Below are 15,737 nucleotides of genomic sequence, written 5' to 3' on the forward strand. Positions count from 1 at the left end.
CAAAGTCAGTCTTTCGCCGCTGTGTTTAGCTTGGAGTTCCTTTTCCATCTTCGTCCCTAGACATGGATTCACCCTCTCCCCCTCTCCACTCCTCCCCCACTCGCTTTCGCCGGCGCGCCACGCCGCCGGCAGCTGCCACGGCAGCCATAGCGCCGCTTGCTTGCTTGCTGTTGTTGTCAGGAAAAATGTAGAGGAAAGTGCACAGGCCTGCCCACTAGCTCTAGTTGAGCCACAATCGCTGCCACGTGCTGAAAGTAGGAGAGTTAAAGATAGGAGAGCAAAAAGTGAAAGAAAAGACGCGCGCTTTTATGCCCCAGGCCGATACCGGAGGCAATGCAATACCAGGCCAACCTGTGGCAGAGGTGATGCAAGCTTCAAGCACTCCGCCACATTTCCAAAAATGAGTTTAATATCTTGGGCCCAAATGGGACCCGTAGCAGATATTAAATCAGATATTAAATGCCAGCATAATGCTAGCTAGCAATGCTAGCATAATGTACGCGCGCGGCGCGCACACCAGCTGCGTGCTCTGTCCTCACTCCGCGCATGCGCACAACTGACGAGGCCGCCGGTGTCTGCTCTGCCGTCGGCACAGCGGCGAGCACACCAGCTGCGGGCTATGACGTCACTGCGCATGCGCACAGCTGGCAGACCAGTGGTGCCACGCTGACCTCGCGAAGTGGCTGGCGTATTGTAGCTATCGCTAAAAAACCGCGCGGGAAGTTCGAGCCTCTTGACGCGGCTCATCGGTCTGATCCTTTGGAAAAACAGGAATGCTGCCGTATAATTGCGCCAACCACGTCGGCTCATGTTCCTGATGCTAGCACGTCCATCTCTCGGTGATTTTATGGGGCTACCTAGATAGCCAACTCCTTACCCTTGGAGAGCAAAGCTTCCTCCGCAGGTGGTTGATGCCACACATCAAACTGAGGAAGGGTGCCGTGTCACTAGGGGCAAGATATTAATCTATGCATTTGCTACACTTTAGGCGAACCCTTTCTCTCAATTGCCCTGTAGGTTTTTACAGCTAATCTTGTTTGGCTTGTGAAGTCACAGGCCTGCGTCTCTCCTTGTTTATGTGAGAGCTCAAAGGACCATTGACTGCGCAGAATTCAATATGCTCTGTGGACGGGGCTCCCGCGGGAGTTTATTTCATTTTCTTTCCTTCAAAATGTATGAATGAAGTCCATAAGATCTGCTTGCACAAAGTTGTGATTTTTGATTTCGAGACTTTTTCCTCCTGTACCGCACTACCTCTGCATGCCCCGTGTCCTCTGTTTGCTCGACTCTTATTTGAATCCTTGTAAGCTACGTATTCGTGTTTTTCAATAAATTTTCTTTATCTCTTATTTTATTCCATTACGTAACCACGTCGGTTACCGCGGCAATCACTAGGTTACGATTTGCCATTATAACGCATTACCCAGGGTTACAAAACGCGAGAAGTAGTCTCACGCTCTAAAATCACGGGCATTGGTCCGGCAGATGGTGCCCAGAAAGCAACCATGGAGGCTGGTGGGCCTGGGAGGTCTCGTGACCTTACAGCGTCCTCACAGCCTGCCAACCAGATTGTTAGCAAACTGCCTACCGTGGCAGGTGGTAGTTAAATTAACTATTGGTTGCTCGGAAAGAGCAACCTATAGCGCACAAGGCTCAAGAACATGGAAGCGCCTGCCATCGTAGGGCAGTGGTGGATCGCTTAACCGCCGCACCACTGCGCCAGGAGGAGTATGAGGACTACCAGGGGTCTGTGAATGTAAAGTAGAGAATGACCGCTTGCATATATGGGAAGTAATCCATTACGCTTTCGCGTTACCTGTCTCTTCAATTTTTTGTTTTGCCGAAACAGATGGGCGCCTGGTTGCAGTTAAAGATTTGTAGCTGGCCATCAGTAACCGTCATAGATTCAGTACATGCTATGATTAACGCGACTAACTGATTGAAGCCCATGTTTATTCCACATTAGAATGCGCCGAAGGCGCTACGGTGGAAGGGGATGTTGTTAAGGAGAAGGGGTAAGGCTGCCTCCTTTTTATTAAAACTTCCTGGAGGCAGCTAAGTGGAGGCTGTGTGCCTCTCGAGAGCGTTGCGGAGCTGTTCGTCAACCAGCTACGCCTCAGAGTCATGGATGAACACGAGGAGTGCCCGCCAGAGCTCGATGGCACAATCTGGAGACGAGGTATCGGGGCAGGCCCAGGTCCAGATGGAAGAAGTCCACGGCTCCTGCTTAAACGTGGCCAGCACTCGAAGGCGAGGTGGTGTGTACAGAGGACATTCCCAGAACAGGTAGTTCATATTCGCACCGCAGTTGCACCTCGACCAGGAACCAGATACAGGTGGCATCCTGCCGTGCCAATGAAAACGGTCCACCAAGATAGGATTAAGAATGGTGCCTGTTTGAATCCGCCGCAGCAGGACCGATTCTCTTCGCGTGAATACCACCAGAGCAAGCGCAGGTATAGAGAGGGGGTTGCCCACAGCAGTGAGGAAGGCGGCGCAAAGTGGTTTCGTCACAGGCCTCTCCGCGATCAGATCTGCTACCTCAGGTGTGGTAGCGACGGAACGAGGAGTATCAGTGCGAGAGAGATCAGCGCGTGCTATACTCTATGAGCCTTCTCGTTTCCATGGATACCGAAGTGCGCGGAAAGTGCGAAGTGCGCATGTTACCGAATGGATGATTACATGCTGACCGCGTTCGCGAAGCAGGCATGCGTTATGCCTTATGTTCTGCATTATAGGGTCCATATAAAGAACGCTGGCGCATGCCCGGTAGGCAGCTTGAGAGTACGTGCACAGACGACGGTGAATGGGTTCAGTTTCCGAAGAAAGTGCGAAAGCCGACTGCAAATAGTCTGAAATGGCCATTAGTTTGGCTCAGCTACTAGACTGCGCTCCTGCCGATGTATGGAGGGGGGGGGGATCGGCCCTTATTCTCTGTTGTCTGGTCGTACCACGCAGTCGCATAGCAAGTGTGGCTGCTGCCGTCTGCAGGAAGTGCAGCGTCCGTGTACAGAACACGTTCAGTTGAGGGGAGTGAGCGCCGCGCCGCATTCGCAGATGCGCATCGATATGTAGTGGAAGTGGCTTCCCTTCAGTGAGTGGCGTGGTTTCCTGCTGTGGCGTCTTGCTCGGCAAAGTGGGAAATGTGTGTACATGGTGCCTGAGGATCCGCCTGCGTTTGTGCCGCGAAGTCGAGTTTGGTGCGTGTGGGTGCGCATGTCGAGGAGCTCTGAAGGGTCATTGAGCTTGCTGAAGCTCTTGAGCGCATCAAGGCGTGTGTACCCCGAAAGTCCTGTGACAATGTAACTGGCCTCATTAAGTAAGCGGTCAAGCGCGACACTCCGTTCAGTTAACAGGATGATATTGCAGCCCGTAGATGATGCGGCGACGAGAAAAAGTATTGTTGTGTTTAATGGCACGTAGGCAGCTATGGCCATCATGCGCCAAGCACAAGGTATAGAAAATTTTTCTGCAGAACTTTATAAAATTTGCAAAAAGTGATTGGTGGTGTAGACGGCCTAAAATGTTTGTTTTTCTACCAAGTGATGCCAAAGAAAAGACAAAGCTTTAACGAAAGTCGAGTAACCTCTGCAACTATCATTGCATGTGCAAGGACGTTGAGGCTCCCAACCAATCGAATAAAGACCACAGCCTTCTTCTCAGAAATGAGAAAACAGCTGAGGTGTGGTTAAAAAAGTCTCTTCTTATAAATTACTCAATATTATCAGATCTACAATTTGTTGAAAACTGCTGTCTTTAAAAACATAAAAATATGTGAAATGTGAGCAAGTGCATCTTCACCTAAGAGTGGAATTTCACCTAAGGGTGAAATTGCCTGTGTTCAGTGTAAAAAACTTCAAAATACATTTTCCTCAGTGTTCCAAGTTTTCTACATGAAAATAAAACATGGTTTATTGTTAGCTCATCTTCGCATAATTCACATTTGGGCTTCTCTTATTTCGTCAGTAGGAAATTATGTGTTAGATGTGTGGGTGTTATACGGACACGGCAGATAATCACTTCCTTGAAACGCTCTCAGCGGGTGCAGGACTTCCATTCTCCTAAAACTGGTTTTACAAAGTGTATATTGTAATTCGCTTCATTGTCCCAAGCGGACTGCCACTTTTTGCTTTTTTTACAATTTACCGAGTTCATGCAATCCTTAAAGAGAATATTTTCTTTTTTATTTGCTTGCCACGAGCCTTTGAAGCGCAGAGTTCGTCTCTCTCGTTGTGTCAATTCCGAGATGACTCGGCACCCAGCAAAGTTTTATATTTTTTCCTTGAGCTATGACTTTTGTTATGTTGTGTATGATGTCACCGTGCATCGGAGTGATTGCATTTGTTAGAGTGGAGAGCGGCAAGTAAACTGAGAGAGTGTGTGTAAATAATACTGTTTCTGAGGTTCTCATTCAGTATTTTTCTTGAACTATGACTTTTGTTATGTTGTGTATGATGCCACCGATCATCCTTCTCTTCATAAGCACATCATTTAATACTGTGACATTCCGTGTGTGCTACGAGGATCCACGTTCGACGGCGCGGCGTAGACGGAGACCCGTGACAGCGGCATCATCAATTACCCAGCCATGCTCTTTGAGTGACGACCAGAAAAACCGGACCCGCCGCCGCCCCGGGGAAACAGGCTTTATCCTCCCCAATTTCTGGTTACATTCCAGGACAAGGGAGCTGTCAGCGGGCCAGAGCGCGCCGTACCACAGCCGACGCTATGCGATACCGCGAAGACGACATTCTTTCCCTCCCCCCCCCCCTTTGTCGTGGGCTATCGCCGGGAAGGCACCCACAGCTTCCCAGAAGGGCCGCGACGGACACCTGTCATGGCGGACAGGCAGTACTCGCCAAGAATGTGGAAAGACAGGCGCTAGTGAATTAGCTCCGAAGAGAGAGCCTGTGTATACTCTCACTTGAGAGAGAGTGGTGGCGTTTTTGTTGTTTATTTAGTTTGTATTGTTAACAGACTCTGGGTTCGAGGCTAAGCCCAACCCAAAGGGGTGGTCCCCATCTCGCATGTTATTTTGGATTGGAGAATTGATGCTTTGGGCGGGCCACTGGAAATGACCGCCCTTAGTCCTTTGTTAATCAAGTGCTTAAAAGCACATGTAAACGGATGCAGTCGAGTCTGAGCTGGGGCTCCATGCTTAGCATGTAATGTGATGCTACTTAGGCACTAACCTGCCCGGTCGATGAGTAAAGTAGTGCAAAGTTTGTTCTTTTGTAAATTCAGTTCTGCTTTTTCCAGTTTAACTCTCTGTATATGTATGTTGTAAAATTATGCTCTGCTGTCATCATCTACAAGCTAGCCTCCTGTTCATCTTCCAAGCCGAACGACACTAGAGGAAGGGTTTGTGAACCATCCTCGAAGAAACGGACGACTATTGAAATTCTACTGCCTACACGCTGAGGACGACATCGTTCGCCAAGAGAGCCTTCAGTGCCGAAGCCCGACGGCGTGCAGCTTCTGCCAGCAACCGCTCGAGCCCAACTCTGGAGCCACTCCATCGCCCCCATGAAGTCGTCGGCACGTAAGCTCGGACGCCCCAGCCTCTGATGTATAACCTTAACCATGTGTAATTATTGAATATACCTGTTTGTTTAAACTGAGCCATACGGTGTCTCTTTGCCTCTCCGTCCCGTGTGGACCTGCGCATTATGGGGGTCATCACACTGGTGTCAGAAGTGGGGTCTCAAAAGCAAATGTCCTCTGAATGCTGTGACATTCATGACTTCAAAATTGTAATCAAAAGGGAATCACGGGACTGATTGTGGGACTTTTACCCCCATTTGAGAGGCTTGAGGCACTGGAGGGCTTGAAAAAAAAATGACTGTATCTGAGGGAGCTCCCACTCCACAGCCGTCGCTTGGAGCAAGCATGCTGGCATTAGGAAGCGTCATTCCGACGTTTACGGGAGATAAGACAGGGGTTCCAATCTGCGATTTCTTTTCCATGCTAGAAGAGATTGGGAAAATGGGGGGATGGTCCGATGCTCAAATGCTGGGAATGGCGAGGTGTAAGATGGCAGGAGCTGCTCATGATTTTGCATGGCGAGACGAAAAAGTAAAATCCACAAAATCATTTGCGGAATTTAAGAAGCTCGCGTTTGAGCATTTTGACACTGAACCACGTCACGTGCGAGTACAGAGGTTCCGTGACGCCGGACAGATGGTAGGGGAGGACGTGCGAACGTTTGCGTCGCGGCTTCAGTGCTTAGCGCGCGATACGTTAAGCAGGGAGGAGGAAGGAGACCAGCTTAAGAAGAAATACGCGGAGGATATACTTAAAGAGGAAATGACCGCTTTGTTCGTGGCTGGTCTGCAAGACCCCGTGCGCCGGTTCGTGCTCTCGCGCAAGCCGAGCAATTTCGACCAAGCCGTGGAGGCCGCATTGGATGAGGAACAAAATGAGGCGTTAACGACAGCCGCAGCGAGAGTACGCGTCATAGAGAGAGCGGTGCTCAACCCTGAGGTTGCTCTCTTGACAGAGCGGTTAGATCGCTTAGAACAGCTGCTATCTCAGCAGGTAGAATGCCAGGTTGAAGCGCGCGCTCAACAGCGCCCATTCGCTGGAAACCGGAGACCGCCACAAAGCTACAGGCGCGGTATGCGAGATTTTGAAGAAATCGTATGCTTCGCTTGCCAGGGTCGCGGACACATCGCCAGGTTCTGCCAAAACGTGCGCCGTGGGGAGCCACAAAGAGAAGCAGGCGAGTCACGCCCTAAGCAAGCCTACAGCGGGGCTCCAGATACCGAGTCAAAAAACTAGTTAGTCCTCCCCAGCCTGAGGAGCGTGGGGAGGGAGCAGTAGATGATGAGGTGGTGGTAGTTTGTGTGGCCGACGAGGCATGCCCTGTTGTGCGTTGCAAGTTAAATGGTTGTTGTATGGAATTGTTGATAGATACGGGGTCAAAGGGGACATTGCTTAAGGAGAGCAGTTTTAACACGCTTCGAAGGAAGGGGGACCGCGAGGTATTGGAAGCGTCTGGTGGTATGGCAACCACATTTGTAGGCATAACGGGGGATCCTCTTGGCATAAGTGGACTCTACCGGTTACACTTCTCTCTCGGCGGAATTGCATTGGAGCACCCCTGCTACGTATGCCCGGACACGGTGTCTCTGCCAAACGGAGTGTCAGGTATATTAGGGCAGGATTTTTTGAGAAAAGGGAAGGTAGTAGTCTCATTCTCTGAGGAAGAGGTTAATGCGGGCGGCTCAAAAGTTCCGTTTTTGAACAGGAGAGGGGCTGAGATTCGCATTACCGATATTGACACCCGTCAAACAGTGGGATCATTGGAGAAGGTATATTCGCGGGTTGCCGTCCGGCTGGTCGAGGAAGCGGTCGTCCTTCCTTGGTCGGAGCACATTTTGTACGCGTTTGTGCCTTCAGATGTAGAGAGCGGCGCCGTGGGAGTGCTTGAGCCGGTCGACTCTCTCAGCAATGGCCTGAAGGCAGCCGCGTGCCTCGTGACAGTTAATGACGCCTACAGAGTGCCCCTACGGGTGGTTAACTGTAGCCAGCAGCCACTGAGCCTTCCCAAGAACAAAACATTGGCTTTCTTCACCTCTGCGATAGAGCAACGTGAGCCCACCGATACGGTACTCGCAACTGTAGAGCATGCTAGTCCTTCGGCTGCTCCAAAGGTGTCGTTCGATCTTTCTCACGTAAAATCCAGGGAGAGGGAGGCTCTGGCTGGTTTGCTGAACGACTACTCGGAGGTATTCGCCGCGTCCAACCTGGATTTGGGCTGCTGTGGCGTTATAAAGCACAGGATAGAAACCGGCACTTCATCGCCCGTTTACCAGCGTGCGTACAGGATTCCTTACTCCCAACGTGAGGAGATGGAGCGGCAGGTGCAGGACCTGATTGATCGCGGCATTGTCGAACACTCAAAGTCACCCTGGGGAGCACCAGCACTATTGGTGGAAAAGCCAGATGGCTCGTATCGATTGGTAGTGGACTACCGCAAACTAAATGCCGTAACTCGCATCGATTCATACCCCATCCCCAATATACAGGAGACGCTTTCTCAGCTGGGCTCTGCCAGGTACTTCACGGTAGTGGACATGGCGGCGGGATTCTGGCAGATAGCAATGGATCCGGCAGATGCCGAGAAAACGGCATTCAACACGCCCTCAGGGCACTATGAATGGAAAAGAATGCCGATGGGTCTGGCCAACAGCCCTGCTGTCTGGCAGAGAACCGCTGATGTTATCCTGGCAGGTCTTCTGGGGAGGCTGTGCTTCGTGTATATGGATGACATTATCATATACAGTGGCAGTTTTGATAACCATTTGCGCGATATTGAGCAGGTTTTGGTGCGACTAAGAGCAGCGGGTCTCAAACTGAAGCCCTCTAAGTGCCAATTCCTCAAAAACGAGGTGAAATACCTCGGGCACGTTGTTTCAGCTGACGGCGTGCGACCGGACCCTGAGAAACTAAGGTGTGTCTCGGATTTTCCATCCCCGACTAGCGTCCGCCAGGTCCGGCAGTTTCTCGACCTGATCGGTTACTACCGAAGGCACATAGAGGAGTTCGCCAAGCTCGCTAAGCCGCTCACCGCCTTAACAGCCAAAAATGTCGCCTTTCGTTGGGACGAAAACGCGGAGAATGCTTTTGGGGCCCTGAAAAGGAAGCTAATGAGTGCACCGCTGTTACGCCACCCGGATTTTAGTTTGCCCTTCGTTATGGCCACAGATGCGTCAAAGTTCGCAGTTGGTGCCGTGCTATCTCAGGTTATCGAGGGCAAAGAACATCCCGTTGCTTTTGCTAGCCGACAGTTGAGCCCCACAGAGCAAAAGTACGGAGCTACGGAAAGGGAGTGCCTCGCCGTTGTCTGGGCAGTAAAGCACTTCAGATGCTACCTTTACGGCCGCAAATTCAAGCTAGTCACAGACTGCCATCCTCTGAAATGGGTGATGAGTGTCAGGGACCCTAGCTCGCGACTCGCTAGATGGAATCTACACCTGCAGGAATACTGCTTTGAAGTTGAGCACAAGTCAGGAAAGACACATCTGAATGCTGATGCACTCAGCCGCACAGCTGCCGTGGCAGCTATAGAAGAGTTTGTCCCCGTAGTCGACCCCGCCGAATTACGCACAGAGCAGTGCAAAGATCCTGACCTGAAGCGAATAATCGAAAGCTTAGAGGGCGCACCGTCTCATCCCGAACAGCTAGGTTATGTCATTGACAAAGACGGCACCCTGTGTCGGCGCACGAGGCCAACCAGGAAAGGGAGACCAGAGAAAACCGCTTGGGAGAGAGTCGTCATACCTCGGTCGTGGACAGAAAGGGTTCTTCGCGCGTTTCACGATGCGCCATGCGCCGGTCATTTTGGCGTAGCGAAGACACGCAGGCGTGTGGAGCGTTTGTACTTTTGGAGTGGCATGCGACAGGATGTTAGAGACTACTGTGCGAAGTGTCATTCCTGTCTCGAAAGAAAAACACCCAAGGGACGAAGACCAGCTCCAATTCAGCCGTTCCCTGAGGTTTCGGCTCCCTTCGAGCGGACAGGTATGGACATAATGGGCCCATTGCCCACGACCACTTCCGGAAACAAGTACATTTTAGTATTTGTAGACCACCTTTCAAAATACGCGGAAGCGGTAGCACTCCCAGATCAGAAGGCAGACACGGTTGCAAGAGCATTTGTCGAACAGATCGTGCTCCGACATGGACCCCCGAGGCAACTCTTGACAGATCGGGGAACGAACTTCGTGTCGCAGCTAATGAGGAGAGTTTGCGAGCTGCTTAAGATCGCTAAGAAGCAGACAACACCGTACCATCCGGCTTGCAACGGCGCGGTGGAGCGACTGAACCAAACCGTGGCCGGGTTCCTGTCGCATTTTGTTTCGCGCGACCAGCGGGACTGGGACTTGTGGCTCCCGTATGCAATGTTTGCCTACAATTCCGCAGCACACGAGAGCACGGGCGAATCGCCATTCTTTCTTCTCGACGGCCGAGACCCGGACCAGCCTAGTGAAGTGCCAGAGGGCCCCCGTCGTGTCCCATACGCTTCACTGGACGACTATAAGGTTGAGCTAGAATCGCGCTTGCAAGTGGCGAGGGACATCGCAAAGGAGTCCTTAAAGAAAGCGGCGAAGCGCAGGAAGGAGGTGCACGATCGCAGTGCTAGAGACGCGCCGTTTGATGTGGGGGACAGCGTGTACATTGAAAACTGCCAAAGGCAGATTGGGCTAGCTCGTAAGTTCCAGACGAAGTGGAGAGGACCGTGCGAGGTTGTCGAGAAGCTTTCTCCGGTAAACTTCAGAGTCCGAGACGTGAACCGGCGTTTGATAAGGATACACGCAAATCGCCTCAAGTCGGCACCGGTTCAGTATTCACGAAATGAGGAAAGGGAAAGCGCAGATTTTGATGGGGACAGAAGTGAAGCGGAGCGCGCAGATAGTTCGCAAGAAACGCCCTCTCCTGCATTTGTTCGGCAGGCGCCCGAGGTGACGGCCGGAATGCCACCGGATTTACTTCATGCATTGCTAGAAAAAGCGCGCGAGGTTGCCGCGCAGATAACGCCAGGAGAGGCTCCTGCCACGAGCCCTCGCGAGTCCCAAAGCAGACAAAGGGGCACAGACTTACTTAGTATGACTCATGAAGGCCGATATCCGCTGCGAAATCGGAAAGCTAAGTCGGACTAATGGCGTAAACAGAGCGGAGTTGTGAACTGGTTAGAATTGTGTAATGCCGCAGCTCATAACATTGCTATGTGCTTATGTGTTAAGTTATCGGAGTTGGTAGTTAAACCTTTCTGTCATTAAGTAACACCTTCACAGGAGAGCATGCGGAGCGCATGCAGAACCTGCCCTACTTCCTTTCGTTATCTATATTTTTGTCTGTGCCGTGATCGTGCTAGAAGTGGGAGCTCCTTTGTAACTGTGGTAAATTTATTTCGTCCAGTTTGGACTAGAAAGGAGAGGCTTGGGTGCTGAGTTTCATGTTTATCTGTAAAAGAAGATCAGTGCTGCCCCTGGAGACGCCAGTATTGACAGCGGAGGCATATGGTGTTGTGCAGTGGTGTTGAGTGCAGCGAAAAGTGTTTTGTCGGACGCACTGTGCGAGGCGATTCAGAAAGACAAGGGGAGCTGCGTGGACTCAAATGTTCGGAGAACATTCTTCTGGAGGGTGAGCGAGTGTGACATTCCGTGTGTGCTACGAGGATCCACGTTCGACGGCGCGGCGTAGACGGAGACCCGTGACTGCGGCATCATCAATTACCCAGCCATGCTCTTTGAGTGACGACCAGAAAAACCGGACCCGCCGCCGCCCCGGGGAAACAGGCTTTATCCTCCCCAATTTCCGGTTACATTCCAGGACAAGGGAGCTGTCAGCGGGCCATAGCGCGCCGTACCACAGCCGACGCTATGCGATACCGCGAAGACGACATTCTTTCCCTCCCCCCCCTTTGTCGTGGGCTATCGCCGGGAAGGCACCCACAGCTTCCCAGAAGGGCCGCGACGGACACCTGTCATGGCGGACAGGCAGTACTCGCCAAGAATGTGGAAAGACAGGCGCTAGTGAATTAGCTCCGAAGAGAGAGCCTGTGTATACTCTCACTTGAGAGAGTGGTGGCGTTTTTGTTGTTTATTTAGTTTGTATTGTTAACAGACTCTGGGTTCGAGGCTAAGCCCAACCCAAAGGGGTGGTCCCCATCTCGCATGTTATTTTGGATTGGAGAATTGATGCTTTGGGCGGGCCACTGGAAATGACCGCCCTTAGTCCTTTGTTAATCAAGTGCTTAAAAGCACATGTAAACGGATGCAGTCGAGTCTGAGCTGGGGCTCCATGCTTAGCATGTAATGTGATGCTACTTAGGCACTAACCTGCCCGGTCGATGAGTAAAGTAGTGCAAAGTTTGTTCTTTTGTAAATTCAGTTCTGCTTTTTCCAGTTTAACTCTCTGTATATGTATGTTGTAAAATTATGCTCTGCTGTCATCATCTACAAGCTCGCCTCCTGTTCATCTTCCAAGCCGAACGACACTAGAGGAAGGGTTTGTGAACCATCCTCGAAGAAACGGACGACTATTGAAATTCTACTGCATACACGCTGAGGACGACATCGTTCGCCAAGAGAGCCTTCAGTGCCGAAGCCCGACGGCGTGCAGCTTCTGCCAGCAACCGCTCGAGCCCAACTCCGGAGCCACTCCATCGCCCCCATGAAGTCGTCGGCACGTAAGCTCGGACGCCCCAGCCTCTGATGTATAACCTTAACCATGTGTAATTATTGAATATACCTGTTTGTTTAAACTGAGCCATACGGTGTCTCTTTGCCTCTCCGTCCCGTGTGGACCTGCGCATTATGGGGGTCATCACAATACTATACTTGCCAAATGTCTCATTGTTTGTACACCATGAAGTTACTTTGAATGGCACTGAGACAAAAGTAAAAAAGAAAGGAAATCAGAGCTAATGCGACAGTGCAAAGCAGACGTTCAGAAGAAAAGCCGTGCGCGTTGTTGCCCTAATTAAGGATTGGTCGGCAGCGTTCCGAAGGTCACACGTTCCCCTATGAAATGGAAACGGCCAAAAACCATATTTATATTTGGCTATGAGGCCTTAGCATGCCTGAAATGTCATCGTAACACGTAGGAATGTAAATTAACTATGCTTTATATAACCTGCTGCAATATACTGGAAATCGAAGCCATGACCCATGGGTTGCAAGTCAGATACGCTACCCCTAGGCCAAAGAGGCACTTTCGTTCTACTTGGTTAAGGAAAGAGTTCGAGTGTCTTCATGTGTTTCACGTGTTCTAGTGTGCCTGCTTAAGCATGCTAATGAGTATGTGTGATTAGAAAGAGGCGTTAATTACGAAAGATTGCAGCAAATAACCATTAACGCTGTGGCGTCATACCCTTAAGGGATAGCTTTAGCGTCACCCTATTTTTAGCACGTTGCCTACAAGGTCCATTCGGCGGTGCCAGTTTCCTAATTACTAATAATTTTGCGACGACTGAGTGTCACTGGGTCGGACGCGCCAAGGCAGAATGATAGCTTCGCCTTACGGCACTTGGACAAGACTTGTCACAGTAGCGGAAATACTGATGTCCGAAAACACAAAATCCGCACCAGCGCTGGTAGCGCCAGTTTTAGACGTGTTCGCTATGCGTGCTTCCCATTCGAAACTTCCAGCATAGAGTTCGATTAACAACACACACATATACCTGCTCAGATGTTTAGGGGAATCCACCAAGGTGGAGTATATTTGTAATAAGGGTGCATTACTCACTGGCATCCACCCATGCACAGCCATACGACTACAAAGAAAAGCTATACAGCGTTCTCAGGAACTTCGCGGTTGAAGAAAAATTCGTCCTGGTCCGGGGTACGAACCCGGGACCACATATTAAGCGGAGAGTCACTCTATTACTCCCGTTTCGAGCATGTCGAATCCCCCCGTCCCCCTCTTTCGCTACCTCTTGCTCCCGCCTCCGCTTCGGTCCTTCCCCAGTGCTTCCTACTGCACCACTACTCCTGGCTGGCAGAAGTGATGACGGAGAAACGTTTCCTCCTGCTTACAACCTTAGCAGACAGGATGCCGAGCCACCGAGTTACAGCCAGCGTCTGCAACTCAAGTCGCCGGATCTTATCGCACTCTTTTGTGGCATAAGAAGTTTTCGGAGCATACAATGCCTGGTCACATAGCATCTCCAAGCCGAGTGCCACAACTAGGCTTCCTGTAGACAAAAGCACACAAAACCAAAAAGCACGCATATAAAGAAGCATAAACGCAGCCAACTGTTCTCCAGTTTCTGTTTTGGCATGCTAGAAACACGATGCTATTCAACTACCCCACAATAACAATGATGCTTGCACTGCACGCCTGATTTTACAAATCTTACAATGATGATACAGCTCTCGACAAATCAGTCGCACGCTAACACAACTAAGGTTCTAGCAGCGATGAGAAACTATATTTAATATGATTTACCTTTTAGAACGAGTACAAACTTTCCTTTCCTTTATTGATCCATCTTTTTCGACGTTCCCATCGTAGCGCTTCTTGACGTCATCCGGGAGTTTGCGCCATGTTTCGTCCGAGAAGTATGCAGGCTTCCAGCGATAGTATTCTCCGGTGGGCACTTCTGATAACAAAATCAATAGAAACGGAAGAGCATTGATAAATGTCGCACACGAGATTAAGTGTTTCCTTACATTGCAAAAAATACGCGCGCAATGCGGCCCTGATGATAAGCCGTGCCACTGCTTCCTGGCAGCTACAGCTTCTCAGTCAACAGTGAACCTATGCTGCTGCAGTGAAGCAGGGTAGAGTCCGAGCGGGAATCTCTATTGAATATCCAACCACATGCAGCCTTTCTCGCATGCAACACTCCTGTGCGCATATATGGCTATGCATGACCCAATCCTTTAAAGGACACGAGCTCACATGACAGTTCCCGCAATGAAGACGACAGCAGCACGGTAAGGGGTTGCCTGAGGAGAAGAGGTTACGAACAGAGGAAAGCCGTTTTAATCGCGGGCACCTGCGTCTACCCTGTGGTAGTTTGACGGAGAAAAGTGTTGAAAATTGGAGCGCCACAATATCTGGGAAACTCAAAAACCATGCACACCTTAGGGCGTATGTGCTGGTAACGCTTTCACCAGTCATCTTTCAAGTGGCTGCTGTCGACACACAAAAATGTGGAGCGTAAATGGCATCAACTGGATCTAACTGCAATGATGTAAATTTCAGACATAAAGTATACCTGCTGTGCACTGTTTACAGCTAAGGAAGCTCTTTTGATGCATGAAGTGTGCATTGTTATAAATCAACAGGCCTCGTGGAGAGAATAGTAATTCTAGACCTCACTCTTCTGAAAAATCGGACTTACACAGACGCTACAAAAGCCCCTGTACGGAGATTAAAAGCAGACCCCATGTGCTCTAAAATTTGGACAAAGGCTGCACCGGTAACGGCGCCACATCGCCACCATTACTTCTCCACCTGCTTGCTCGCTTCCGCGCCGGTTTCTGCTGCAATTCATCGTTTAGATTGAATACATTTCAAACCTAGCGCTCGCCTTATTCGGCTCGAGCGCCGATGCCCTAGCCCCGCCTGTAGGAACCAAGTGTAGTCTCTCACATATCTAATGCGTGGTGCATGTCCGTAGCATTCCTTATAAGCTCATGCCGAACACAACCAAGGGAGGAGACACGGAGAGGTCAAGAGAAACAAGTGTCCCGCCTTTGCCACACGCCGCGAGCTACCGGGAGCAGCTTTTCCGGCAAGCAGACAAAGCGATGATGTCGATGATTACAATGGCTATTAATGTCAATAAATATCATGAAGATAACAGTACTGCTGGATCATGATGGCGTGTATTGATAGATGAGTGCTTGTGCAAAGGGGCTCAGAATGCGATTTCGCAGCGATAGCTCTTAGTGCCAATTCTCTCGTTTCGTGGCATGCAGATGTGTCCTCACAGCAAGACATATGAAATCATTTAAAGAGCGGCAATACTGTTAGAGGCGCGACAGGCGACATCAGGTTCGATATAAAGGCAAGCTTTAACTGCGCATCGTCTAATGTTATCGACATGCTTCCATGCTCCTCTTGTCCGAAACAATATATCGGGTAAACCGGGCAATCAATGAGTGCCAGAATAAATGTCATCGAGCTGACAGCAAGGAGCCTACAGAAGGCAAAGGCTGAACAATTTATTCATCATCATCATCAGCCTGAATACACCCACTGCAGGGCAAAGGCATCTC

At 50.4% G+C, this 15,737-nt stretch overlaps 2 pseudogenes; both read right to left on the reverse strand.

The window, feature by feature from the left end:
- Positions 1-308: 308 nt before the first annotated feature.
- LOC144116637 (U2 spliceosomal RNA) lies at positions 309-485 on the reverse strand (annotated as a pseudogene).
- A 1,570-nt stretch (positions 486-2,055) lies between these two features.
- On the reverse strand, positions 2,056-14,634 carry LOC144132829 (uncharacterized; annotated as a pseudogene).
- Between the last annotated feature and the right edge of the window lie 1,103 nt (positions 14,635-15,737).

This window comes from Amblyomma americanum, chromosome 1 (assembly GCF_052857255.1).
Source record: "Amblyomma americanum isolate KBUSLIRL-KWMA chromosome 1, ASM5285725v1, whole genome shotgun sequence".
NCBI lineage: Eukaryota > Metazoa > Arthropoda > Arachnida > Ixodida > Ixodidae > Amblyomma > Amblyomma americanum.